General features: G+C 56.7%; 1 protein-coding gene across 5 annotated transcripts in view; it reads right to left on the bottom strand.

Moving 5' to 3' along the window:
• KIFC3 (kinesin family member C3) overlaps window positions 1-11,618 on the bottom strand; it is a 43,827-nt gene extending 32,209 nt beyond the window's left edge. For 2 of the 5 annotated variants that reach the window (XM_045818609.1, XM_045818613.1), the window contains exon 1: window positions 651-786. The gene's annotated coding sequence lies outside the window, so the exon portion shown is untranslated. Of the gene's footprint in view, window positions 1-650; window positions 787-2,322; window positions 2,341-10,569 lie in introns of those variants that run through there. The other 3 variants (XM_045818610.1, XM_045818611.1, XM_045818612.1) reach the window with 3 other exon arrangements.
• Between the last annotated feature and the right edge of the window lie 14,469 nt (window positions 11,619-26,087).

Below are 26,087 nucleotides of genomic sequence, written 5' to 3'. Positions count from 1 at the left end.
TTTACAATCTTCCAGGACCAGGCCCTTCACTGCGCCAGAGTTCTGCTCGAACTCACAAGTGGGGGTTGAAGGCGGTGGCTTGCGGCTTGCTCTCCCTGCTGGGAGCCCCCCAGGCTGCTGCTGTCAATCGCTCGATTCTCCCACTGCCCAGGCGCTCCTTCCTAACCTCGGGGCTGGCCCGCATTCCCGGCCCTGCGAGGGGGAAGCAAACTGCCCAGGGAACGTACATGGTGGGAGGGCCCGAAACTGCAGCTTTCCAGGGAGCCCTGGGGTGCGGGGGGGGGGGGGACCTCTGCAAAGGGAAGGGGCAGCGCTGGCGGCCACGCGGTTCTCCGGTAGGGTACGGCATTCCCGAGCCAATGAAATCGAAATGGGGATCCTGAGGCGGCTCTGATCCTAGGGAACGTACCGCCCCGTGCCCTGCTCTAGACCAGGTCCCCAGCTGTGGCTGGACCCCGCGGTGGGGTCGGGGGATGCAGAGGACCGCACAGGGTTGGGTCTCCGGGGCTCGGTCCTCCCCGCGCCTCTTAGAGGGGCCGGGCAGGGGGATCCCGCAGGCAGGGTGGGCCCGGACGCGGCTCCCAGATCACCCGGCCGGGCGGACGCCCTGCACCCACCCCGCTCCCAGCCAACCCGAGCCTCCAACTCACCGGCCTGGCGGAGGCAGAATCCCGGCTTCGCCGCAGCGGCGGGGGCTCGGCCGGGCTCCGCCAGCCGGCGGGAGGCAGGTCCACGCCGCCGCCTCTTCGGCCCGCCCCGCTCCACCCCTCCCGCACACTTTCCACAGGAAATGATTAACTCGGGCCGCGGCGCGTTCCCATGGCAACCGGCTCCAACCCAGTGGGGGGCGGCGGTGCGCGCGCGCTCCCGTGCACTCACGCGCGCGGCGACCCACGCCAGGACTACTCCTGCTCCGCCCCGACCGTCCCCTGGGTGCCCGGGCTCCTCGCACCCCGCGCACGCTAGTGCACACGTGCGCGCTCGCTCACCGGCGCACACGCATGCTCTTGCGTCCCCGCACAGACTCACACGCTGGTCACACCTCCCTCACACATACTCTAGTTGGTACGCTCGGACACATTCCCACACCAGTTCATACATACATACTTTTACACTTAACACTCTAAGACACACATCTTCAAACCCTAGTACAAAACTTTCACATGCACTAGTTAGTACTCACAATTACATGCGTCCTTGCTGCCTTTCACACTCTCAAACTCTGGAACGCGTTTTTTGACATTCTAGGACATGCTTTTTTACACACACTCTTATACACTCTAGCTAGTACATGTATACACTGTCACATTCTCACACGCTTACACATGCACCCACACACTTTCCCACAAACGCTTCGCACGCCCCTTGCTTAGTACACACGCACACTTCACATGCTCTGTGACTCATTCTCACACACTCTAGCACACGCATTCTTTTAACCCAAGAACACACTTGCATTTGTGCCCTCACACACTCTAGTGATGGCACGCACACGTGCGCTTTCACACATTATCACACGTTTTCACACGCGTGCTCTTACTAGCTCTGGTAGAAATACAGAGGCCAGGCTGCCTCCCCAGGCAGGGCACCCCCGCAGCCCTCCCCTCCCCCCAGGCAGATTAGTATCTCCCGAGCCGGAGAGCTGCTTGGGACTTTTTAAGGTAAGGTATTCCTTTCCGCCGCAATGAAGACTCGGTGGGAGGGCAGCAGCTCCCAGGGTAACCCCCAAAGGTCCTCTCGCAGATGCCTGGAGGAGCTGCGGAGAGACAGCTGACCCGGAGAAGCCACTCTGTCCTTTGTCTCCCAAACAGAGGCGGCATTTTACTCCCGAGCCAGCAGCAAGATTCCTCCTCCGGGGTGCGGAAGGAGGAGAAAGAAAGAACCTCAGAAGCCAGCCCAGCGCAGGCTGATGGTGCCGCAGATAATCCGAGGAGGGTGGGCACTCTGCCCCTTCCTGCTTGGCAGGGGATGTGGCCCAGGGGCTGCGAAGAGGGGACCGAAGGGGGTCCTGCAGCCACAAGAGGTTCTGTCTCCTGCTGCTGCCCAGGCACTGGGCTGGCGGTCAAGAATCTCAACCCGAGACAGAGCCAAGGTTCGGGGCCTCAGATTGTTCCTGCTGCCAGAGCAGGACATCTACCATCCCCCTGCTGGACCTGGGCTAGTGTGTGTTTCATTTTCTAACCAAGATGCCCGAGCAAAAACCCAACAGAGGATAAATAAATGTTCCTTCCCTCACATGGTTCCCTGGAGAGTTAGAGGCTTGCAGATAAGAGTCCCAGATAACCCACCCCATGGGAGAGAAAACCATAATTTGAGAGTTACCTTCTCTGAATCTCCCTGCCCGACCTCCGGACAGCCGTGGTCAGGGGAGCGGCAAGGTTGGATGAGGGCGAAATTTCTCCAGACTCCTGATCAAGTGTCTCCCTTTGTTACAGTCCCTATTATCTGACTGGGGGGGTGGGGGTGGGGGAGGTGTCTATCTTTCACGCCCTCCCATAAAACCGGATGCCTCATCTTCCTCGCAGGCCAGGCCGGCACACCGACAGTAACTACGGGTTCCTTCCAACAAAATCAAAGCCAGGTTTTTAAGTTAATAATAACACTGTCTGTTCTTTATCTCTGATTACAAAAGAAATAGATATTCATTGTAACCAGAATCCCACCCACTAGAGATAAATGCTGCCAACATTTTAGGACGGTCTTTTTGTTTTTGTTTTTGTTTTTCTAGGCACATAATAGCCACCATTTATTCAAAGCTAACACGGTGCCAGGCTCCGCTCTAAGCTCTTTAGAAACAAGAACCCGTTTAACCCCGAACACCCATGAGGTGGGCACCGTCGCATGCCCATTTTTAGAAGAGGAAACAGCCCCCAAAAGATCACTCCCAAACTCAGTGTGTGACAGAGCTAAGATACACCCAACCGGTGTGCACGCAGACCTACATATGCACACGCATATCGAGCTGTCCTGTGGGTAGAGCTGCCAGCGTTTGCTCAGATCAAAACACCAGCGAAGGAAAAAGAGATTTCAGGCATTAGGAGGAAGCATTTTCAGAATTCTAGCAAAACTCTGACTTGAAATGTAAAAATGAATTGCTTTCTTTCTTTTTTAAAGGTTATATTTATTGACTTTTAGAGAGAGGGAAAGGGAGGGAGGAAGAGAGGAAGAGAAACATCAATGTGTGAGAGATGTACATGTCCCCCACTGGGGACCTGGCCTGCAACCCAGGCGTGTGCCCTGACTGGGAGTCGAACCAGCGACCTTTAGGGTTAGCAGGCTGGCGCTCAGGGCACTGAGCCACACCAGCCAGGGCAAAAATAAATTGCTTTGTGATGGAAAAATTTAGTTGAAGAGTGCTGTGTCACCAGGAACTACATACCAATGACTTCAAGCTCAGTTCTATGTCAGAAACGGTCGCTGATGGCTTGGTGTGGAAACTGCCAATGCTCTTCTGGCTACCGGGGAGGTGGAGGACGTCCCAGGCGGCCGAGAGCCCGAGAGTTCTGCTCAGAACGCCGAGAGCGGGCATTGGCTTGGTCTGACTCTCAGAGTCACTCAGAGGAAAGCACGAGCGAGGCTCCCACGAGGCTGCAGAGTCAATGATTTAACGTGGGATTCAGTCACCTCCAGGCCTCTGCGATGTTGTTCTCCTCCCTGTGGACCCTGTCACACCTACCCTGCTCCTGCCTGCCTCACCGCACCTTTACCCGACCTACTCCTGCTTGCCCTTCAAGTCCTTCAAGCATAGAGGTCGCTTTCCTTGACCATCCTCGGCTCTAAAGTCACTTGACTCCTCACCTCCCCGCCACCGCCACCCTCCTGCCCACACTGGATCGTAATCAGCTCCCCGGCGTGACCGCAGGGAAGGCCTGTGCCAGGCCCCGCATCACGGAGTCAATAAACAGACCAGGTACAGGCCAGAGGGGAAGGACAGGGTACATTAAACACCTCCAAATGGGCTTTCTTCCTGTGCAAATGCATGATAATTCCTATCAAGAGGAAGGAGGAGACTTCCATGCAGTCAGTAAGGAGCACTCTGCAGTTGTGAAAAGTGTGTGTCTTTGCATGACTCTGGGTAAGAAACAGTTTCTTTTTTTTAAGATTTTATTTATTAATTTTTAGAGAGGGAGCAGGGGAGAGAGAGAGAGAAACATCAATGTGCGGTTGCTGGGGGCGTGGCCTGCAACCCAGGCATATGCCCTGACTAGGAATCGAACCTGTGATACTTGATTCGCAGCCTGCGCTCAATCCACTGAGCTACACCAGCCAGGGTAAGAAACAGTTTCTTGAAGTCAGAGGACAACATTCTGGGCTTACAAGTCACACGGGAAGTAATCCTGAGCCGACTGGAAACCGCATCTTTCAGCGGCCCCGAAGGAGTCCGTGGTGGACAACACGGGAAGGGCTGGTGGGGCAGCGGCGGGTGGAAGTCCCAGGTGGGGACAGGCAGGGCTCTGCACCTCACCCTTGGAGCTTGAGTTTGATCATTCGGCCTCTGAGCGTGGTGGGTGGGCTGGCCTTCGGGCTCTCGGGAAGCCACACCCCTCTGCGGCTGTGAAGGGGCCGGGGGCACGTAGGCTCCTATCACTCTCTGCCGGTACAGACTCAGCACCCACAGGCACTGGGTGCTCATTCGATATTTGAACAAACGGGACCTTTCTCCCCTTCCAGCTCCCTTGCGCCCTCCCTGGCCCTGCCCAAGGGTGCCTAGTTTCTAAAAGCTGTGCGGACAGGAAAAAAGGTTCTCCCGCTCCCAAAGGTCTCTGCAGAGAACAAGGCAACCCTCCTCCCGACGACACCACCTTGCTTTCAGATCTCTAGACAGCGACTCCTTTCTGCCTTCGCAGGGAGATTGCCAGTGAGGGGAACCCAAAACCTCTTACGACCTAAGAGAGAATTTGGCAAAGATAACCCTCTCCTGGCTCCAGGGCAGAAAGCAAACAAGGATTTTTCCCCTTTTATCATTTCCTGTAGTCTAAAAAATGAAAGGAATGCAAACACTGAGGAGGTGTGTACTTTTACTAGGTGATAAAAAGATTTAGCAAGAATGGGGGGGGTGTGGGGGGGCGGATAGCCCTGCCCCCACCCTCCCTCTGGGAGTCTGCGCTTCAAAGACTATCCAGAAGCCACGGGGCTTCTGGGGGCTCCATCACCCAAATGCTCCTGGCTTCACTCCTCACTCCTAAATCATCCTGTCTCCCGGTTCCAAACCAAGGCATATATTATTAACTCCTTCCCACTTCCCCATTCATTTCTCCCCATCTGCTGCAAATTCTAGGTGTCTGGTTTCTTATTTTTTTATTTTTTCCTGCACAAATGTAGTAGGAAACGAAGAGAGGAAAAAGCCCCCTATCCCACCACCCTTAACTTACTGTCTTTGTCCCCGATTTTCCCTCCAGTACTTGACTTTGAACAGACCTTATTCTGTGTTAAGGAGAGACAGGATGAGTAATGGTTAAGACTGGGTTTGGGGGTCCGGAGGTCCTGGCTCGGCCCCTGGCTCGGCCCCTTCCCCTCCCTTCCCTGTGCCGCAGCTTCCTGCTGTGACCGCCAGGACCTGACCCCCTGGGTACCGGTGACTAAATAACAGCAAGCAGGGCAGACGGGTAGGGAGCCCAGCGCGGTCGGCATTCCACGGCAGGCAGGTAATTGCAAAGGGAGGCGGAGTTCACACAATTTTGTCCTCTTTCTTTCCTCACTTAAATCCACACACTATGCATTTCCCAAGTGACTTTTCCCTTCTAAGGCCCGCTCTCTCCTGAACTTCAGGCCCCAGACCAAGGATAAGGCCCAGGTCCCATTCCACGTTGGGGTGCCAGTGTCTGGGGACCCCCCCCCAACGCAGCACTCCGTAAAAATGACTGGGGAAAAATCGCTTTAAACGGCTGCATAGTACCCCACTGAACAGCACCACCCCGACCGGCCTGGCCATCCCATGGGGTCAGATATGTGAGTGGCTCCCACTTTTTTACTCTTATAAATACAACTGCTGTCGACACGGCCTCATGTCCCCACAGCCTGTTCACGCCCTGGGCGGGGAGGCCTCGAGGAGCAGGGGGCTGCAAATGTCATAGACTCTTTCTGAATAAAGAGTCTGGGCATTTTTTTTTTTTACACTTTCTAAACATGTCACCAGATTGCCATCAGGGCGTCTGTACCAAATTTCCACTTTACACTGTCGTTGGCAGCGTTTTTGACGGGAACTACTTTTCGCGCTAATTTACAGTTTTTTTCTTGGATCTGCAGTTCTCGCCGCCGGCTGGTTTCCCCGTGAGGCAGGCGGCGTCTAAAAAGACGTCTGGGCCCCGGCTGTCAGGAGAGAGGGGTAGCGTCTGGCTCCTTCGCTGGGTTTCTGTCTGCTGGGCTGGGCGGGGCGGGGCTGAGCCCTGAGTCAGCGCCCGCCCTCCCTGTCTGCTCTTTAACCCCGAGTCACCTGCCTTCCCGGGTGGGGTTGGGAACAGCCCTCAGCCCCTGGAGATTCTGTTCAGGGGGCCATCGGCATCACGAAGGTGATCGATGCTCTGGTTTCTTGCAGTGACGAGATCCCGCACCTGCAGTTTGCTCTGGGCTCCCAGCGGGGCCGGCTGGGCTCTGCAGAGGCAGCAGCCAGGGGAGGGAAGCCCTGTGTTCCTGAGGCTCGGCAGACAGCCGCGGCTCCTGACCACCCTGCCAGCCTCCTGGCACCACCAGCCTCACGCAGCCAGGTTCTGCGGCAGCCCCGGGGCTTCCCCCGCCCCCTGACTCCGATCTCCCTCCTCTGCGGGTGGCCTTGTTTGCAAACAGCCACAGGAAGTTGTGATGCTGTTGATGAAGCAGACTCCCACAGCTCTGCGTTCTTAGTCATCACTGACAAGTCTCAACCTTCTGCCCGCCCTGGCCCCGCTGCCAGACATCGTGGGCTCCCAGGTGACGGGGAAGAAGTGACTAGGAGCTCGGCCGTTTCGGCAGCTTCCTTTCGTCATCGTCGCTGGGGAGGGGGAGAACCTCCACCAGTCCCAAACAACTGGAATGTCTAGGACCTGCCCGGAAGAGCAGGGTGGGACTTGAATTTGATTTAGCGCGGTTCTGCTGAGGGACAGGCGTGTCCCAAACACTGGCCCAACCCTTTTACACACAGGATGGCCTTTGCTATCGTTTAATCCTCAGAACCAGGGCAGTGGGTGCTACCATTGCCATTGCACGGATGGAGAGACTGAGGCTCTGTGTCGTCAGAATGGCTGGGTGGAGGCCCATGATTGCGTCGGTGGCTGCTGTGGGAAGGCAGCTTGGAGTGCTGGGAAAAAGGCGGGTACCTGGGGCCAGGAGCTGTGTTCCCAACCACTGCATGGCCTCGGGCTGGTTTCTTTCCCTCTGGCTCTCCTGTCCCTCCCTGGGTAATGAGGAGGGGGCGCTGGGGACCTTCCCGGCACTAACGCATGGTGCCAGGGATGACTGCAAGGCCAGGGTCCTTTCCACTCAGCGCTGCTGGGGTCTCCGGCTTCACTCTTTGCGGTTGCTTCACAAAAGAACGCCAGCACGAGAAAGGAGACCAGTGGCGGGGGGCCAGGGCAGATGGCCCGGCCTTACTGGGACAAAGGAAGCTGCATCCCGGAGACTCTGACCACCTTCTGAGAGTCCCAGCCCCAGGGTCAAACCAACCGACGTGCCTGCCAAGCTCCTGTGTGTCAATAATTCATTAGGATGTCACTCGGCTCCGAAGACGTTCAACCTGGCATCCTGCCTGTGCCCGGCAACTCGAAGCAGCTGGGCGCCTCTCCCCTGGGCGGGCCGGGCGTCCGCACAGCCTTCGCAGTGGGCTCCTTTGGAGGGGAGAGGCCCGAGGACTGCGGACACTCAGAGCAGCCGGAGAGTCTCAGCCCAGAGACAGACCCAAATGCTCTCCTGGCCTGAAACCCAAACCAGGCCTGGCGGACAGGCCAGCCTTGGGCTGGGGGCTGCTGCCTTCCTCCTCCTGCCGAGGGGTGCACGTGCTGCCCTCGGCCCTGCTCTGTGGACTGGACCCCAGGCTGGCCAGCTGCAGAGGCCAGGTCTTGAGCCGCTGCACCTTGAGCATACTGCCTCTCAAGAGTATGGTCAGTGGGGTTCTTGCCACCCTGGGCCAACCCTCAGCATGCATCTGGGGCTCTTTGGCATCTGCCTGCAGTGGAACCGCCCGGCCTTCTCTCCCACCGATTCCCCCGAGGTGCCCTTTTCCTGTCGCTTGAGTTTACTGCGTGTCCACGCCTCCCCACCCTTGCTCATGCAGTTGCCTCCATGGTGACAGCCCATTCACCTGGTGAGGCCCCACGGACATAGCACCCCTTCCTGACACTGCCCAGTCAGAGCTCCCCCAGGACCACCTATCTTTCCCTTAAGCTCACTTTCCCTTAGTCCTCTCCCTCTTGAGAGCGGCACATCTGTCTCCTCCATTCAGGCTTGAGCTCCCTGAATTCAGTCTCCATGCTGTGTGACCTTGGGTAAAGCGCTTAACCTCTCTGAGCCTCAATGGCCTCATAAATGGCAGCCCTAACAATAATAGTTATTATTATTGTTGTTGTTGTTATTGGTAATATTTATTAAGCACTTATTATGTGTCAGGCACTACAACTAAGTCCTTCGTGTTATCTCACGTGACAAAAGGAGAAATGTCACTGTCTTTAGGGCTACCCCGTTATTATTGTTTCGATCTTTTCTTCTGCCACAAAGCCTGGCATGCAGCGGACTCTCAGGTCCTGTTTGTTAAATTCGACTGTGGGTGAAAACGGGAGGGGACTTGGACAGGAGAAGAGCTCCATGAACAGAGCCTTGCATGTGCTCCAGAATGCTCAGGCCTAGCCCTGGCCCGGATGGGGTGACACCACCTTTGGAGCTTGACTGAGGCCAGCAGACTGCTGGGGCAGGGGGCCTGGGTGGTCTGCTCTCACCCTTCAGCCCTGTCTTTACCCATTGAAATAGTCTCGGCCCAAACCAGCCCTGCAATGCTCAGAGCTCCACGCCGAACGGGCCTCCTGGTAAACCCTGCCCGAGTCTCTGAAGTCCTCGGTGGCTGACTAGGGGCAGGTCTGTGCACATTTCTCATCAGAATAGCTTCAAGGTTAGTTTGGCCAGCTCAAGGCCACGGGTGTGGAACGCCCCCCCTCTCTGTGTTTTCATGCTTTAGCCTGGGGAGCCATTCATAGCATGTGCTCAGCTGGGCCACCCTGCCCAGCAGACAGGCTTTTGTAACCTTGACTTTATCCAGGAGTCCTGTCCCTTTCCCCCCGGAGGCCTCCTCTGCCCTGGTATGAATGAGTGGACACGAACAAGGAAGGATGCGGTCGAACCCTCTTCCTGCTCCTCCTGGTCCACGTGCCTGGCGCTGTGGGGCATGGGGGCGGGAGGGTACCCTCCACTTCCGATAGCTCCTCACGTCCTCAGAACATCCCCATTTCCAGGTGAGACAACCGGGGCCCTAAAAGATCATGTGGCCAGTCCAAGGAAAATGCCAGAACCAGCTATTCTGAGGTCACTTCTCGCCACTGCCCACTCTTACCTGGAACCCACACCAGGCACTCCTTGCCCCACCCCAGAAGCCATGACAGGCCCCAGAGGAAGGTGGGAAGTGGAGTCAGACCCGTCTGAGAGTCTAGAGGAGCCCAGAGGCCTCTTGTCTCCCGCCCTGTCTGCTGAGGGAGGCCTCGGAAGACCCGCCTCCGGTCTCTGAACAGAAGTTGGGCAGCAGGCAAGGGCCCTGCCTGCCACAGGGGAGACTCCGGGCTCAGGGCGGTCCAGAGAGCCGCAGCTGGCACTCCTCGTCTGCGTGTTGCAAAACCACCACGGGCTGCGGAGTGACAGCCAGCTGCTCTGGGTGTCGGAGGAATGTGGTTGCCAGACAGGTTCATGAGGCATCTGTCGAGGTGGAAGCCAGAAACCAGGCCTGGGCTCTTGCCACGCCAGGCGGCTCCCGGGAGGTTACAGACACGGGGCGGCCGTCGCCCCTCCCCCAACAAGGGCTCATGGAGACCCACCCTCCTGGTCTCACCCCCTGCAGATTGGTGGAAACCCTCCACCACCCCCGGGGGCAGCCACCCCGTCCAGACAAGGACTTGTGGGGACCACGGCCCGGGCAGCCACGCCACCCTCACCCCCAGCAAGGTTTGAGGCCGGGGAGATTGTAGGGTCTCTCCCCCAACCACGTCTGTAGCCTTAACAACCTACCGAGAAACCATTATTAAGGATAATTATAGTCATGTGTCAAATAACAATGTTCTGGCCACCGACGAACCACATATACGACAGTGGTCCCATGAGGTTACCAGAGGAGACGTGGTGGGGGAAGGACGGAGGTCGTAAAGGGGGTCAAACCTGTGGTGACAGAAGGGGATGAGGCTTCCGGCGGTGGGCACACGACAGAGTGCATAGGCGTCGTTTTATAAAGCAGTACCCCCGAAACTTACATCATCTCATGAATCCTGTCACCCTAGTAAACTTAATTTACAGAATTACAATGGAGCCGAGAAATTCCGAAGGCCCAGTGATGTCACAGCAGTTGTGACGTCACCGCACAACTCATCCCAGCACGGTCACTCGCCCCCTCCCTCACGGACTCACCCAGAGCAAGTTCCGCCCGCGGGCTCCGTTCCCGGCACGTGCCCCATGCGGGGGCACCTTTCCTGCCTTTCACGCCGTGTTTCTGCTGTGCCCACGCTGTGTTTAGACGCACAGATACTGACTGTTTTGTCACAGTGGCCAACGGTATTCAGTACAGTCACGTGCTGCACGGGCTCTACCGCACAGCCCAGGCGCGCAGCGGGCCAGGCGCACCCTGCAATGTCCGCGCAGCGGCAGAATCGCCCGACGACAGATTTCTCAGACCGCATCCCCCGTCGTTGAGTGGCACGTGACCGCAGAGGAATGACCACAGTGACACAGTGTTTGCTGCGCACCGAGCACAGCACAAAGCCCTTCTTCAGGGTGTGCTAGGGCCCTGTGGCCGCTGCGACGAGTCACCACAAACCAGGCAGCTCAAACTACGTGAACTCATTCCCTCGCAGTTCTGGAGTCTGGAGCCTGAATTTGAGGTGTCGGCGGGGGCGGGCAGGCTCCCTCTGACGGCTGTAGGGGAGAATCCTTCTTGGCCCGTCTGGCGTCTGGTGGCTGCTGGCTGCCCTTGGTGTTCCTCGGCTTGCAGATGGGTCACTCCGACCTCTGTCCCCGTTCCCGCATGGTGTTCTCTTCTCCACGGGTCTGTGTCTCTGTCCCAGTTCCCCTCTCCTTGTAAGGACGTCGGTCATGTTGGATTGGGGCTCGTTCTAACCTAGTACGACTTTATCTTACCTTGATTCCATCTGAAATCCCCTTTCCGAATAAGACCATATTCGCAGGTTCCACATGGATGCAAATTTGTAAGAGGCACGATTCAACCTGGTATAGCCCGTGTAATCCTCCCAACCACACTGACAGATCTCCACCTTACAGAAGACAAAACTGAGGCTCAGAGAGGTTAAGCAACTTGCCTGAAGTCACACAGCTGGGAGTGGTACCCAGTCTCTCTGACTCGAGAAGCCTCACTACATTGTCCCAGACATGATCCTCATCCCCATCCCCTTCCCAGGGGCCTAGAGGCTCAACGTTTGCAAAGCTTCTCCTGGTCGCTGCCGTATTTTCTTCTTGCCACCGCAACCTGGTTTGTGGTTTACCAAAGACACAGGCTGTTCATTAACTCAGCCAAGGTCACACAGCTGGAGGGTGGCAGGGCTTTTGACCTCAGGTCCAGCACACTCCACTACGTAGACCCCCAAGGGCGGGGTCTAATGGGAACATTCCAAGGCTTTGCCAAGCCAGGGAGGCAGTTTACCCCCCAGGCGAGCAATGGCCTTGCTGTGTCTACTGATAACGCCCACTCCAGCTCCACTGCCAAGCTCATGGAGGCTATTGTGAATTGGCCACTTAAATTCACCTCCTCAGGTTTCAGCCCCTTGTCCCTGGCTTCTCTGCCCACAGCAGAGCCAGCTGTTGGGGCTGTCAGAAGCAGAGAAAAACCAGGTCAAGAATCCACGCAGCTCACAGCCGAGCCACACAATCTGGGCAGCAGCAAGGGATGCAGCGGGCACTGTTCCTCCATTGCTCTGGGCTGGGAAAGGGTGAGACCCAGGTAGTCCACAGCTGGCCCCGCGCCAGACCCAGCTGCAGGCACAGTCCAGCGAGTTCTGGTGACCCTTGCAAGCAGCCCAGGGTGTAGGTGCTATTGGTATGTTTACTTTTTCTAGAAGGGAAACTGAGGCCCAGGCAAGGTCAGGCTAGTGAGTGGCCATGCCAGGACTTGGTCCTGGGTGTGCCTGAGTCCAGAGTCCCCTGTCTTGGTCTCCGCAGGAAGGGCACTCAGCAAGGGCTGGAGGCTGCAAGAGTGGCCGCCGTGGTGGAAGGACCGTCGAGCATGCAAGGACAGGCTGGGCTGGAGCAGGGTTTGAGAAAGAGAGGTCAGGACTGAGGACCAGGAGACGGAGGCCAGCCAGGGCACTGGGGAGCCACGCAGGGCACGGGGGAGGGCACAACTTGGTCCTGGCAGGAGGGTGGGACCCTTGGGGCCCTCCTGTCTGGTCCATGGCCAGAGAATCCGTGACATGTGAAAGAGACCACGTCACCTTCCGACTTGAAAAGCCTCCGTAGCTTCTCACGGAGCTTCCCACAAAATCCGAACTCCTCACCGTGGTCCGAGTGGCCCTTCGGGCCTGGCCACATGACCTCCCTCCACTCCACCCAGCTCAGCTCCAGCCACACAAGCCTCCTTCGTGTTCCCCTAGACAAGCTCTGGCCCTTGCTGTTCCCTCTGCCTGGAATGCCATTCCCCAACCTCTGTGCACGCTGGCTCCTCGTCTTGAGAATGTCCGCTCCTCCTCTGCAAAATGGGGCCCATCATACCCCTTGTCCTTCAAAGAGTCGCTGAAGAGATGAATGCGCTAATGCAAAAAGCCTGGCATGCAGTAGGTGCTCAACAGGTGATAACATTTACTAGGGGCCAGTCATGTGCCAGGCGCTGCCGCCAGGTCCTTCATCCCACGACAGGACTGGCCCGACCTCTTCACCAAGGGGAACACCATGCAACACAAATTGACTCAGAAGAAACAAAGGGCTGTTTCAGATCAAAGGGGACTAAGGAGACGCGACAACCGAAGGCCACACCTGAGCTGGCATTTCCTTTCGCCACAGAGGGCATCGTTGGGACAATTGATATAGCCCAGTGAGGGCTGTAGATTTGATCGTAGCGTTGTTCCAGCGCCGATTTGCTGGTAGTGTTCATTGTGCAGCGGTTGTAAAACAGAATTCTTGTTTTCAGAAAATGCATTCTGAAGTATTTAGGGTAAAGAAGCACCATGCCTGTCACTTACTCTTCAGAGAGAGAAAAGGATAAAGCAAATGTAATAAAATGTTAACAACTTGGGGGAATCTAGATGAGGTTATCTGGGAATTCTTTGTATTGTTCTTGCAACTTTTCTGCAGAGTCTGTAACTATCAAAGGGGAGCAAAGGAAATGCAGGGCCGTGCCCTTGGCGGGAGGCAGAGAGTCTGCCGGAGGACAGCGTGTCCCTCGGGGGACGCGCTTCCAAGGGGGACCGGCCACCCAGGCTGCCGGGGACTGCTCTGGGTGTAGCACTGCAAGTCCCGCCTCCTGGGACATCCCACAGCCCCGTGCGACCCGGGATGGCGAGTGGCCTGAGTCCAGGCGAGCCTGGTGGGCGAACGCTGTGGGTGCATGGGGAGCCTCCCTGTCTCGGGGGACCCTGAAGGCTGAGTCTTCTGCCGGGGGCAGGGCTGCCACACGTGGGCAGAATGCAGGCTGGACATCCCATCCCACCCAAGAGCCGGGCCAGCGCCTTGCTGACAGAGTAAGGTGTCCGCCTCAGAGAGCAAGGTTTCAAAGCGGCCCAGCGGCCCTGTGCCTGGACCGCCACTGAGGCCCTTTGCCCTCTCTGGCCCAGTGCTCACTGGGCCTCCGGCAAATAGTTAACCTGCATCGAAAGCCTACTCAGCCGTCGCTGGGTCGTGCAGCCGAAGTGTGAAGGAGGGATGGACATTTCATGGCCGAGGAATGTGGCCTACAGCTCAGCTCACCCCAGCCTAGCCTGCCTGGCAGGTTGGCAGCTGCCAGGGGCTGGCCCGTGGGCAATCCCAGGCTGTTCTGCCACACGGATGACCTCCTGGGGGACCTCCCTCCTGAGTGCAGAGGGGCACAGTCACCTCCGTCGGCCCTCGCGAGTCACTGTGCAGTCCCCTCCCTCCGGTCCCTCCCCGACAGAGGCTGGGTGTCTGGGCTACCGCACCCCAGCCCTCAAGGGCTCGGCGGCGGAGGGTAAATGGGGTTTGCACTCGAGCTTCGAGCTCCTTCCAGGGAAGCCCCAGGTCCTGTGATTACGGAGAAAATACGAGCTTGCACGCGGCAGACTATTAAACACCGCGACGGGGGACGCCGCTCCACTTGACTCCCTGGGCCACCGCAAGCCAGCCGTGAGTCAGGCCTTGACCTTGGCCACCTTCTTAATTTAGAGGCGCGGCAGCTGCCCACCCAAATTAGCCGGCCCTTGTTCAGCCCCGGCCCCTGTTCGCATGCTTCTCTCTGCTCCTGTTCTTTTGAAAGTCAAGTTGGCATGTTGCCCGGTGGGGTTGCTGTTTTTTTTGTTTGTTTGTTTGACTGTGTTTAAGCCATACAAGTTCAGACGGTGCAAACTTGGCTGAAAAGGAGGCCTCCACTCGCCCCGACCTCTGTCCCCACATCTGCCTCCTCCGAGACAAGCATTGAGACCAGGGGCTGGATGATTCCCAGAGAGAGACCCATGCAGAAGCCCACGCTGAGAAATGTCTCCCCCACATACACACACACATTAACGCAGCTCCCATGCTGCTCCGCACTTGGCTGTTCTTGGTCCCCCCCCCTTGGAGAGGCCTCCACATCTCGTCTTTTGCACCCACAAACGGTGCTCCCAGGAAATGTCTTTGTGCCTGGAACTTTGCTCTCACTTGCAAGTAGCCACAGGTATTCCTAGACGTGGAATTGCCGGCATTATCATTTTTCAACGTGGGGGAGGGCCCACATTAGATTCTTCTTTAAGAATCTACTGATGAAATAAAAATCCTTTCTCCAGAAAAAAAGATGCAATTATTTTGCATGCACTTTTTGCGGGGGGGAGGCTCACAGGCTGCACATGAAGATGTTTTGGAATAGGGGGAAAGAACACGTGTAAGGCTGCTGCATCCGACCCTCGCTGCCGCGGGTGTGCGTAGGTGAGTGCTTTGATTCGGCCATCACAAGGAAGCAACCAGTTGGCTCAGCCGGCGGCCAGCACACAGCTCAGTTCAGGTTCCAGAAGTCAGATTCTTTACCACGCTCTATCCGCCCGGGTACCACACCTCTCACGGTCACGGCGCCCCTGGACGGCAGATCCCCAGAACGTGGCTGGTGAGCCGGAGCCCCGGGCCAGGGCTGCTCCTCACAGCAGTGCTGGGGCCCTGGGGCCCTGGACCTGCTGGGGACCCTGCCTGCAGCTGCCGCCTGCGGCCTGTGAAACCAGACCCTGCACCAGGAAGGCTCCCGAGCTCACACGCTCGGTTAGGTATTAATATTTTATGCCGCAGCCAGTAAGGACTCGGGGTAACAAAAGTCCCTGCAGGAAAGGTGGGCGCAGCGAGCACAGACGGCGTCGTCTCTCCTGCAGCGGCCACAGCGGACAAGAGAGATGTCACCACCAAAGAAAAGCTGAAGGGAAACATCTGTGAGCAGCCCATGGCCAGTGGGTCAGAGAGGTGGCGTCGGGGGGCTCAGGGCCTGACTTTGGTGCCTTCGGAAGGAAGCCAGGAGCGTCCCTTGGGCCCTGGCCACGGGGCGTGGTGTCCAGCGGACTGTAGGTCCGAGGGCATTGCCTGCAGAGACGACATGGCGAGAGCTGAAGCCAGAGAACCAAGGGCCCTGGCTGACCATCTGCCGGACACTCGTACAGGGCCACGTCCACAAGCCTGAGCCGAGCAATGAGCCACCCCACGGAGAGGCTCAACACCGGCCATCTCTCCCCTTCCTTCCCCCTCTCCCTCGAGTTCCTGGAGCTCAACCCTCTCCAGAGCATCACGCTGCCCGTACGACAGCTCGCAGGGATTCCCGGGACTACAGCCATTCTCTGAGGCCAAGGGGAGTCATCCGGTCGCACCTTAGCAACCACGAGGCCACGGATGGCCGGGAACTCCCCTCTGCTCCAGCGCTTTGCCACGGACGCTGTGGGCTCTCCCTTGGGCGGCTTCCTGAAGGAGGGAGGGCGAGGAGCAGCTCTGCGTCCCTCCTCCTCCTCCTTACTGTCTTCATCCTCAGGATGGTCCCCCCCACCCCACCCCCACCACGTGCCTGTCACAGAGCAGGTGCTTTATCTCATGCCACCTCTGCACTCGCCTCTTGCGATAGGCAGTGTGGCCATGTCCCTTTCCCGGGCGAGGAAGCCAACACAAAGCAACCTGCCCAGCGTCTCAGCGGTAGATCCGGGATTCTGCCTGGGGCTGTGCCATCTTTACAGGCCGGGCCCTCACCAGGCACTGCACGTGGCAGCCCACGTGCAGCTGTCTCGTGAGGAGAGGGAGCAAGTCGGGGAAAGGCCAAGGAGGCCATGTGGGCGGCAGTTTGTGGCAAAGCCTTATTATGTCTTTGCCAAGAAGATTGGCCTGTAATTAATTGTCTCCCTGAGGGTGGCGCCCCTGAGGAGACAGCTGGGGTAGGGCCCAGGGGCTCTGGACGGGGGCGGGGGTCTGAGCCTGGGTGCTTGTCCTCAGCTCTGCCCTGATAGACCAGGTCTCTTCACGGCGGACCCTCAATCCACGGAGCCACGCCTGCCGGGGACAGGTTTTGCTTTTGAACAGAAGAAGAGGCCTTCAAAAGCAAAGGTGGCCCTGGCTGGCGTAGCTCAGTGGATTGAGCTCGGGCTGCGAACCAAAGTGTCGCAGGTTCGATTCCCAGTCAGGGTACATGCCTAGGTTGCAGGCCATGACCCCCAGCAACCGCACATTGATGTTTCTCTCTCTCTATGTCCCTCCCTTCTCTCTCTAAAAATAAATAAATAAAATCTTTAAAAAGTTAAAAAAAAAAAAAAGCAAAGGTGCCCAGGGCCCAGAAAGTCAGTCACGCTGCCCTGAGTGAGCAGGACTTGACCCCAGACCTGTCCTCCCCCGAAGGTCATGGCTGTCACAAACACCAGCCTCTCCCCCAGGACCGAATAAACACCTGGGGCCGTTCTGGGAGCTGAGCGCGCACACCTGTCCCTGGGAAGGCCACAGCCGCTCGGCCACAGACACTAGGCCTGCTGGCCACTGTCCCCGGCGGGTAAGCTTCCTGGGCTCACCTCCTGACCTTCTAAGAAGCCAGTCGGAGCAGAGGAACCACATTTCCGGGACCGAGTCCCTCATGGGGAGAAAGTGAAGATGCTGAGAGGTCTCAGGGGGAGGCGCCTACCTGCCTGGGAGAAGCAGGAGAAGCAGGAGAAGAAGGAGCATGATTATTGATTATCGGGGGGACATTCCAGCTTTTCTTCCTCCCCTGGAAGGAAACCACAGGCGGCCTCCAGCGACCGACCCGAGGGATTCTGTCTTTGCAAGTCCAGGCATGGCCCAGGGCGACAGAAAGCCCTGGCTGTGGCATCACACAGACCTGGGTTCAAGTCCGCACTCTGCCATTTAGTTTGCTGTGCGACCTTGAGAATGTGACTCTGTTTCCCCTCTGGCAAATGGGAATTATAACAGACCCCTCCCAATAGGATTGTACCGAGAACTGCCAAAAATAAAATGCTTTCTGTTTAGAAGAGCAGTTGCAACTGGTAAAAGCCAGAGGACTATTCTTTTGTTTGGGAAGGGAAAAAAAAAATTGACCCTGACATCACTAGGGCTGTGAGGAACTGTTATGCCGTGTGCTTCCCCAAGACATTGAGATACATTTGGAGAAGCCACCAAAGGTGCCTTAAGTGAGGCCACACCGTGAGGTCAGCCTCCTTTTCCTTCCCAGTCTTTGAGGGGACAGGTTAGACAGGAGGCAGTGACCTTCCTAATGGAAGGGGAGCGTCGCCTTTAATTAAGGTGTCACCAGAGTTGGAAATTCACACTTGGGTTTTGCAAGCTCGGGATGACACAACCTGCGGCAGAAACCCTGACGTGACGGCAGCAGAGGCCTCGGGGATGAGCAGACAGACCTGGGGTTGCTTCCAGGGGAGCAGCGCTGTGTCCCAGCGGGTGAGCCGTCTACCCCCAGGCTTGGCGCTGTCATCAGAACTGCATCTGCTCCCTCCAGGGAGGTGGAACCCTGGGAACCGAACAGGGGAGTTTTGGGGGGGGGGGGCAGCCTCCTCCGAGGACAGGCCCCGGCTGCTCTCCCAGAGCCACATGTTTTCAACCTGAGCCGTGCACACGCATCCCCCGGAATGTGGTTGAAACGCAGCTTGAGATGCAAGCATCTGTGGCGCTTGGGATTCTGCATCTGTGACAAGAGCCCGGGTGACGCTGAGGCAGCTGGCGAGAAAAGGGACGTCGTCATTCCTCTGGTCCCACGGACACCTGGGGCTGCGCTTCACCGGGCGGACCAGGGAGCCCTGGCTGGCGGTTCCCAGGCCAGAGCTTGGGTGTCAAGGACCCAGCAGCACCGCCGTAAACTAGGTCTTTGTGACTTCTTCTCTTGGGGAGTGGGGAGATGGGGTGCCAAATGGATTAAGCATGGTGAACATTGGCGGCAGGATGATTTACGAACGGTTCATTCTTCCCCCCAGCTTGCTCACCTGCCCCACACACACCCTTTTCGGGAAGCCAGCGAGATCCTCCGGCACTGTCTCTTCACAGAGGTTTTAGAATCACCACTGACGGTAGTGGTCGTACGCTGTCCTTCAGAAAACAGATCAAGTCCGGTCCTCCCCCATCACCCCTTCTCCTAACCCCGGCTGGCCTTAGGGCCCCCTGCTCATTCTTACGGGAAAGTGCTTTAAAAGAGGGATTTTTGCCCAATCATCTTGTAGGGGCTCTTCTTTTCTTTTATAAAAATACAAGCCCGGGGGCTCGGGATGGGGGAGGGGACAGTGACTCCCCCTTTTTGTGCAAGATGCAGTGGCCGGTTCAGTGACAGACGAAGGGAAGCCCCTCAGCCTCGCCATCAACTGCCCCAGGACCCCTCCCCTAACTCTTGAACACAGGCAGCTTCGCCAGGGCCCTCTGGGGAGGTGAGTCCCAGCCCTTAGGGGACTCCCTGTATTGGGCACAACCTACATTGGGCACAAGCCCCACACTGGGAAGCAGGGCTGAGCACAGACTGAGGCAGCCAGGCAGGGCAGGCCTCAGAGAGGACCGTCCAGACACAGCCCAGGCTCCTCGCCCCAAGCCTGCTGCACCTAGAAGTGACCCCCATGGATGACCCCCACCCCCACCCCAGGACCCAAAGCCCGGGACACCCATGGTGCCAGTATCAGAGGCTCTGACACTGAAATGCAGAGACCTTATCCCTGCCTGGGCTTCCCCATTCTGGTGGCAGCTGAGGGGGAGGGGCCCCCACATTACTGAAAAAGAACTCGTGGCCAGCCCTCCGCAAGGGAGCCTGGGCACAGAACTGAAGAGCCCACTAGCAGTTCTTAAAGTGGTGTCACGCCCACGGCACATACCTCGTTTAATAACATTCAATATTTAGGAAAACATCTACCATTTCACTTTTAAAGTAACGCGCATGCTGTGGTTTAGGAACACCCCATCTAATCAATGGATAAAAAATTGCTGAAGGCTGCCATCTGGTAAAAACAGAAATCTTAGTGGAGCTCTCCTGGCTTCAGCTGTTCCAGGCCCAGCAAACACCAGTTTCTCCCTGAGCAAACCGTGCTCCCCGGCACCGTTTAAACACATGCACACACACACAGCAAAGGTTATTTATACACATGGTACGGCTCACTCATTATTCAGTAAAATATTCACTTCCATCTTTTCTAAAGGTGTTACAATTCTGAGATTTCTGTAAAATAGTAAGACCTTTAGATGCCATCTGGAATGGGGGGCTCTCTGTCCACCCCCCCCCCACCCAGAGGCTGCAACAGAGCAGCAATGCTGTCCGTCTGTCTTCCCCAAGAACGCAGGTCGAGGAAACAGTGGGAAACACCTGTCTGGGAGGCAGTAAAAGCTGGAGCATAAAAAAGCAATCCAAAGCTTCCTTCTTTCCTTTTCCTCGTCGCCCAGGCTGCCCGGGTCCCTGCAGGGACCCGCCCTGTGAGTAAGGACGGAGGACGTCTCCCTCTGTGTCTCGCCGCTCAGTCACGGGAGAAATGCTGCCTCTGCCCTCCAGGCACTTCAGCACTGGTGTCTGGGAGTTGACGGCAGACAACTCCATCATCAGGTTTTGTCAATAGAAAACAAAAAAACTGTCAGAAACAAACTCAGAGAGACAGACAACCGAATGGCAGTGACGAGACGGGTTGCAGGTGTGGGGAGGGCAAAATGGGCTAGGGGGTCAAATACGTAGTAACAGAAAGCACCGTGACTTTGGGTGCTGAGCACATCACAGAACAGGGGCCCCCAAAGGCGCCTCCCTCCGCCCACCGCCACGGAGCCCCGCCTCCCGTCTCCCACCCCGCCCCGCCCCCATCTCCTACAAAACCCGACCCCGGTGCCCAGACAGCCGGGGGCTGCTGCTGTAGAGTACACAGATACCACATCATCGTGGTATACGACGGAAACTGCGTAATGTCCTTAACAGGTGGTACCTGGATTTAAAACATTAGACAGAAAAATAAAATGCTTTTTAAAAAACAAAACAAAATTTTAAAACATCAACATCAAATCAGCTCATTTCTCAACGGGGAGAAGAAGCACGAACTCGGGTTCAGTGCAGCCCATCCGGCTCTGAAAGACAAAGCTGAACGCGTTCCAAACAGCGGCGAAGACACACGTGAGGGACGTTCGAGCACGCGTCTTCCAACGAGGACAACCTGACTGTCCCGTTGTCCTTCACGGGCTTCCTGGAGCGACCGACGTGAATACGGTGAGAGCAGCGGTCTACTGGGTGCTCCCTACGTGCCAGCGTTACTGCGGCGTTCCACCAAGTGTCAGAGGAGCCCGATGAGACGGTGCTACCCTTTTCCGCCTCGGTGTCGCAGACCAACAGGAGTGCTCGATTCAAAGTTCTGTGGCTAATAAAACCCGGTTCCAACCCGGCGGGCACCTGCCTGCGGGCCCTGGCTCCCTCCCAGGCCACTCCGGACTCCAGAGTGAAACCCAGCCCCCACCGGCGTGCAGATGGCTCCTCTCACGGGAACACGAAGGTCGCAGGCTTTTTCTCGCGGGTGTTGACCCGACCCTGGGTAGGGCTAAGAGTCTATTTCCTCTTGATAAACAGCTAAACCTCCTGCTCAAGAAGTTGGGGGCCTTATGCAACATGGAAAAAGGAATTCCTGGGAGAGTTTTCCTGGTCTCGGGCAAAAACGATATCTCATTAAACTACCCCCAAAAGGCAAAAAACACCCCACAAAAAAAATGTGTGCTCTTGCTTCGAAAGCATTCTCCCAGCCTCTGTCTCAGCCCCTTAAAGATGCACCACCTGCTCCGTTAGTCTTCAAACCAGTGGGTGTCGGGCGTGAGTGCCTGAGAGTGAGTGTGTGTGTGTGCGTGTGTGCACGTGCATGTGTGTGCATGTGTGTTGAAAGGGAGATGGCGTTGGGGAAGGTTACGACTACTGAGGGATTCAATTAGCTCCACGGGGGAGAGAGGAGGACGGATTACCACCCTGAAAATGCAGCAGCAAACAGGAGATCGGGTTGCCGTAGCAACCATTTAATTGACATTTTCATTTTCCCAGCATTTATTCTGAGCAGGTGCCAGCAGACAGCGTCCTCGGGAAAGAGTGGGGATGAGGGTGTGCCCATGTGCTGCTGCCATTGTTTGTAACTGGGGGCCCTGGGACTGCCCCTAGGTAAGGCCCTTGGAACTGGGGTCTTGGACGGGCAGTGCCCAAGGAAACCTGGGTCTCCAAGCATCCTTGGCAGGCACAGCATCATCGCCCTGCAGCGGAGCTGGGCCGTGCTCTTCTGAACTTCCTCGTTTAATGGATGCGCGGTCAGCGGTGAGACGGATTTGAGCAGAGCGAGGACGATAGGCCAGGAGAGCCCTGGGTGCCCAGCAACAGGCAAAACTGGGAAAACAAGGGCCTCGCCCCCCGAGTAACCTTTCCTCCCCTGGCATATCGCTGGTCATGCCATTCGGATCCTCCCCTGGCCTTTCCCCCTCTGGCATGTTGCTCGTCATGGGGGTTAGGCCCCCACTGAGAGGGAGTGAACAGGGTGCTGGAGAACAGCCCGTAAGCATGCAGTCCCCCGACAGCGAGGTGCTGACCCGCATCAGATACATCTAGGCCACAGTTGTGTCTCAGCTCCAGGCCCAGAAAAGCAGCAGAACCAGACAGGCGACACCTCAGCCAACATCAGGACCAGCTGCATTGGCTAATGGCCCCCTGCCCTGGTGCTGACCCATCAGCGGAGACCACGACCCTGAAAGGACACACCTGGAAAGCTGATGCATATTCTATTGAGATCCTCCCCTGAGCGCTCCCCTAAAACCTCCACCCTTAAAAGCCCTTCAGATGGAGGACCCGGCGCACTCTCCCTCCCGGGAGCACACCTGTGCCTCTCCCGCCCCCCTTCTCTCCCCCAGGTGCGTTACCTTTGCCTTCCTCCCTCCTAGGCTCCAAGCCCTTCTTTTGCCTCCGTAACTCATCTCCTGAGCCCATTTCTGCTACCTCTGTGACTCTCCGAACAAACGTTCTCTTACAGTTTGAGCCTCAGCTCTGAATTCTTTCCTAGCCAGAGCTCAGGTACCGAGGTTGCTGAACCAAGGTCCAGTGTGACTCCACCGGCCTAACACCTGGTGCCATGCGCTGCCATCCGATGGGATGCTGAGGCTCAGGTGCAGGATCGTGCGGGGCCGCCGACTCCTGGCGGCTGTTCCACACTGGCTTGCTAAAGCAGGGTCAAGCAGAAGGGGCTAGGGGATGAAATAAGGTGGGGCAGCAGCACAGCACCACTCAGCTCCACCCACAGAGCACAGTCTTTCCTCTTCCCGAGGAGCAGTCCTGTTCTGCACCGACCACACATCGCCAGCAAACCCGCCGCCAGAGGACAGAGACCAGAGACCTGGGGGGAAGCATTCCCCTCAAGGTCAAGTGATTGGAGACAGAATGCAACGCAGGTTTCCCTGCAGGAGCAGCTGATGTTTTGACTACCATCCTCCTCCCAGCGGCCCCCGAGATTTGGCATCCGTGTGCCCTGGGCGTTGCCCAGCCCTCCCGGAGGCAGCCCTGGCTGGGTCCTCGCAACCTCGATGCCCATGGAATGCTAAACACACCCCAGAGTTCCCGACACGGCCACCTGGTTATAGCCCTGCCCAAGCTTGTCTGCAGCAATTTCAAAGGCAAGGCTTCATGCGAAAATCTATTACGGAGCATCCGCAGGCAGACGGTGTGCAGAAAGCACAGCTCCGTGCAGGAAAATATGAGCAGTCAGCACAACGCCGCGGTGGGGGCAGGAAAATCTTTAGTTGGAAAACATTGCTCTGACGACTTCTCTCCGGGAGGAGAGAACGGGCTGACATTGTTACGGGATGGCAGCTTCCATTTTTTAAAGAAAGCAAAATGCTTTCCAGAAGCCCATCCAGTCTAGACGGTTCCATAGCTTTGCTTAGTTTATTTCCACACGGGTTTGGTATTGCCATCGCTGCCCCTGGAACCGTGCCTGCGTCTTACCACAAATGTCATCATCATAGAAAGAACAGCATCCGTGTGCATGAACAGCGAACAGCAGCAGCACCGGCGCGTGCAGACGCATGAAGCTCTGGGTGGCACGGCAGCCTGGCTGAAACGGCCCCTGGGAAATGAGGGGGAGGCAGGAGCAGTTCCCACGCAGAGGAAAAACTCAGCGGCCTCTTCCTGAAAGCTGAGAATGGTATTCTGGGAAATAGCCCTTATTGGGGGTGGTATTCTGCCCTTATAATATTAAATATGATTTGTAATTATATTTGTAACTGAAAGGCCAAAAAAAAATGTCCTACAAATTGGACACCTCCCCCATTGCCATTCTGTTCATTTTAAGTTCCATTGAAATTTATTTTGGAGCACTTCTTGTGACTTGAAAATATAGGCATTTTGGCTAATATTAGTATTTCATGCTTTGTACTTCAATGTAATATAAGGATTAGATTTAGTCCTGGCTGGTGTGGCTCAGTGGTTTGAGCACTGGCCTGCAAACCATAGGGTTGTCGGTTCGATTCCCAGTCAGGACACTTGCCTAGGTTCCAGGCCAGGTCCCCAGTAGGGGGTGTGCAAGAGGCAGCCACACACTGATCTTTCTCTTCCCTCCCTTCTCCTCTGTAAAAATAAATAAATAAAATCTTTAAAAAAAAGGATCAGATTTATTCACCCAGACTTACTTAGATCTAGGTTTTTGGGGTTTTTTTCTGGATCCCAAATTCCACACTACTTGAACAGCTCGTATTTGCCGCTTTGACTGCTTCTCCGCTATTTTAAGTGCTTCCTTTTTCATCCCCATCTTTTTCCATGGGCGATGCCACTCTTACTTGTCTGACAGACTCCTTGCGTTGGCTTTGACCGGAGTGTCGCCGCCCCGATCTGCTCCTCCCTAGCTCTCCCAGTCGCAGTAGATGGTCACGGTCACTCCAGTGAAGACCCTGGGGCCCGTCTCCCACTCTTCACACCCACACCCCGGCCATGAGCAAGTCCGGTGGGCCCACGGGCAAGGCGACGACGTCACACCAGACCGCCTCCACTGCCCTTACCCTAGAGGGCTTCGGAAGTCGCCTCTCCAGTCTCTCTGTGTCCCCAACACCCCTCCCCCAGGAGGCCGCCAGAGGGACCTTATAAAAGCATAACCTACCCCACGTCCCTTTATTCGGTCTTGCATTCAATGCATGTGGACACACGGACTCCACGCCAGCACTGTTCCAGCACTTTCTAGACCTTGCGTCCGCGTCAGGGAGAGGATAACCAACCACGGAAGGAATGAAACGCACGATGGCAGAGGGTAAGGAGAGCTGTGCAGAAACACGACCCAGGGGAGGAGGCCCTGGAGTGCCGTGAGTGGCGGGATTCGTTCCAGTTCCGTAAATGGGGGTTGTCACGTTGGGGACAGCGGTGCGTGGAAGCCCCACCACAGGGGGCGTCTGAGGCCTGAAGGAGGTGGGAGAGAAGTCCACCCAGTACCCGGGGAAAAGGGACAACCTCTGACGGCTCCGACTCCCGTTACAATAAAACCTGAGTTCCCTGCCGTCGCCCGTAGGTCCCGTGGCATCTGCACCCTCGACCCCTCCGCTGTGTGCCCTCGTGAGCCTCTCTCGGGGCTGTCTCCACGCCAGGCTCTTTCCCCTTTCAGGTGCCCTCTTTGTGGGATACACCTTCGCGCACACGCCCTGGGAAAGGACTTCCATCGGAAGCGGAACCAGAGATTATGAAATGGAGCATCTCACACACGCACCCTCAGAAGACTGGAGTGTGGGGATTGGGAGACTGCTTTCCCGCAAACGCCCCATTTACAGAAGACCCGGACTTCCCTCCTGACCAAGGACTATCTGCCTAGAATTCCTCCCCATCCTCGAGCCGATGAACTTACTTCCTGCTTGGCCTCTGGCTGGACTTCCCCCCTCCCCCTGCACCCCTTGCTCCTAAATACGGCCCACCCCAAAGCCCGAACAGATTCTCATGTGTCGGTAGATCGCTATAACGTGTTTTCCTGAATTGCAAGTCCTCTGTTCTTCCCAAGTAAACTCCCTTTCTGGTCATTCAAGTCTGCCTCAGTTTCCTTCTTTATTTAGATTGACACCCCCATCCTCCATTCTCCTTTTCTCAAGGCTGGTTCCTGTCCACCCTCAGATATTCAACATGCCGCTTCCTCCAAGAAGCCTTCCCTGACCACCGCCAGCCTCCCATCACCTGCCCTCTTTCTGTGCTTTATTCACACTGTGGCTCTCATCACCGTTTGAAATCATCTTCTTTCCTGTCTGCCTGCCCTGCCAGGAACTCAAGCTCCGAGGGAGAGAGCGGTGTTGCCCGTTCACAGCCGGGAACAGGCCGAGGAGAGAGCAAA

This window comes from Phyllostomus hastatus, unplaced genomic scaffold (genome assembly GCF_019186645.2).
Source record: "Phyllostomus hastatus isolate PE091 unplaced genomic scaffold, TTU_PhHast_1.1 phas_scaffold_345, whole genome shotgun sequence".
NCBI lineage: Eukaryota > Metazoa > Chordata > Mammalia > Chiroptera > Phyllostomidae > Phyllostomus > Phyllostomus hastatus.
This window is presented reverse-complemented; position numbering and strand designations above follow the sequence as displayed.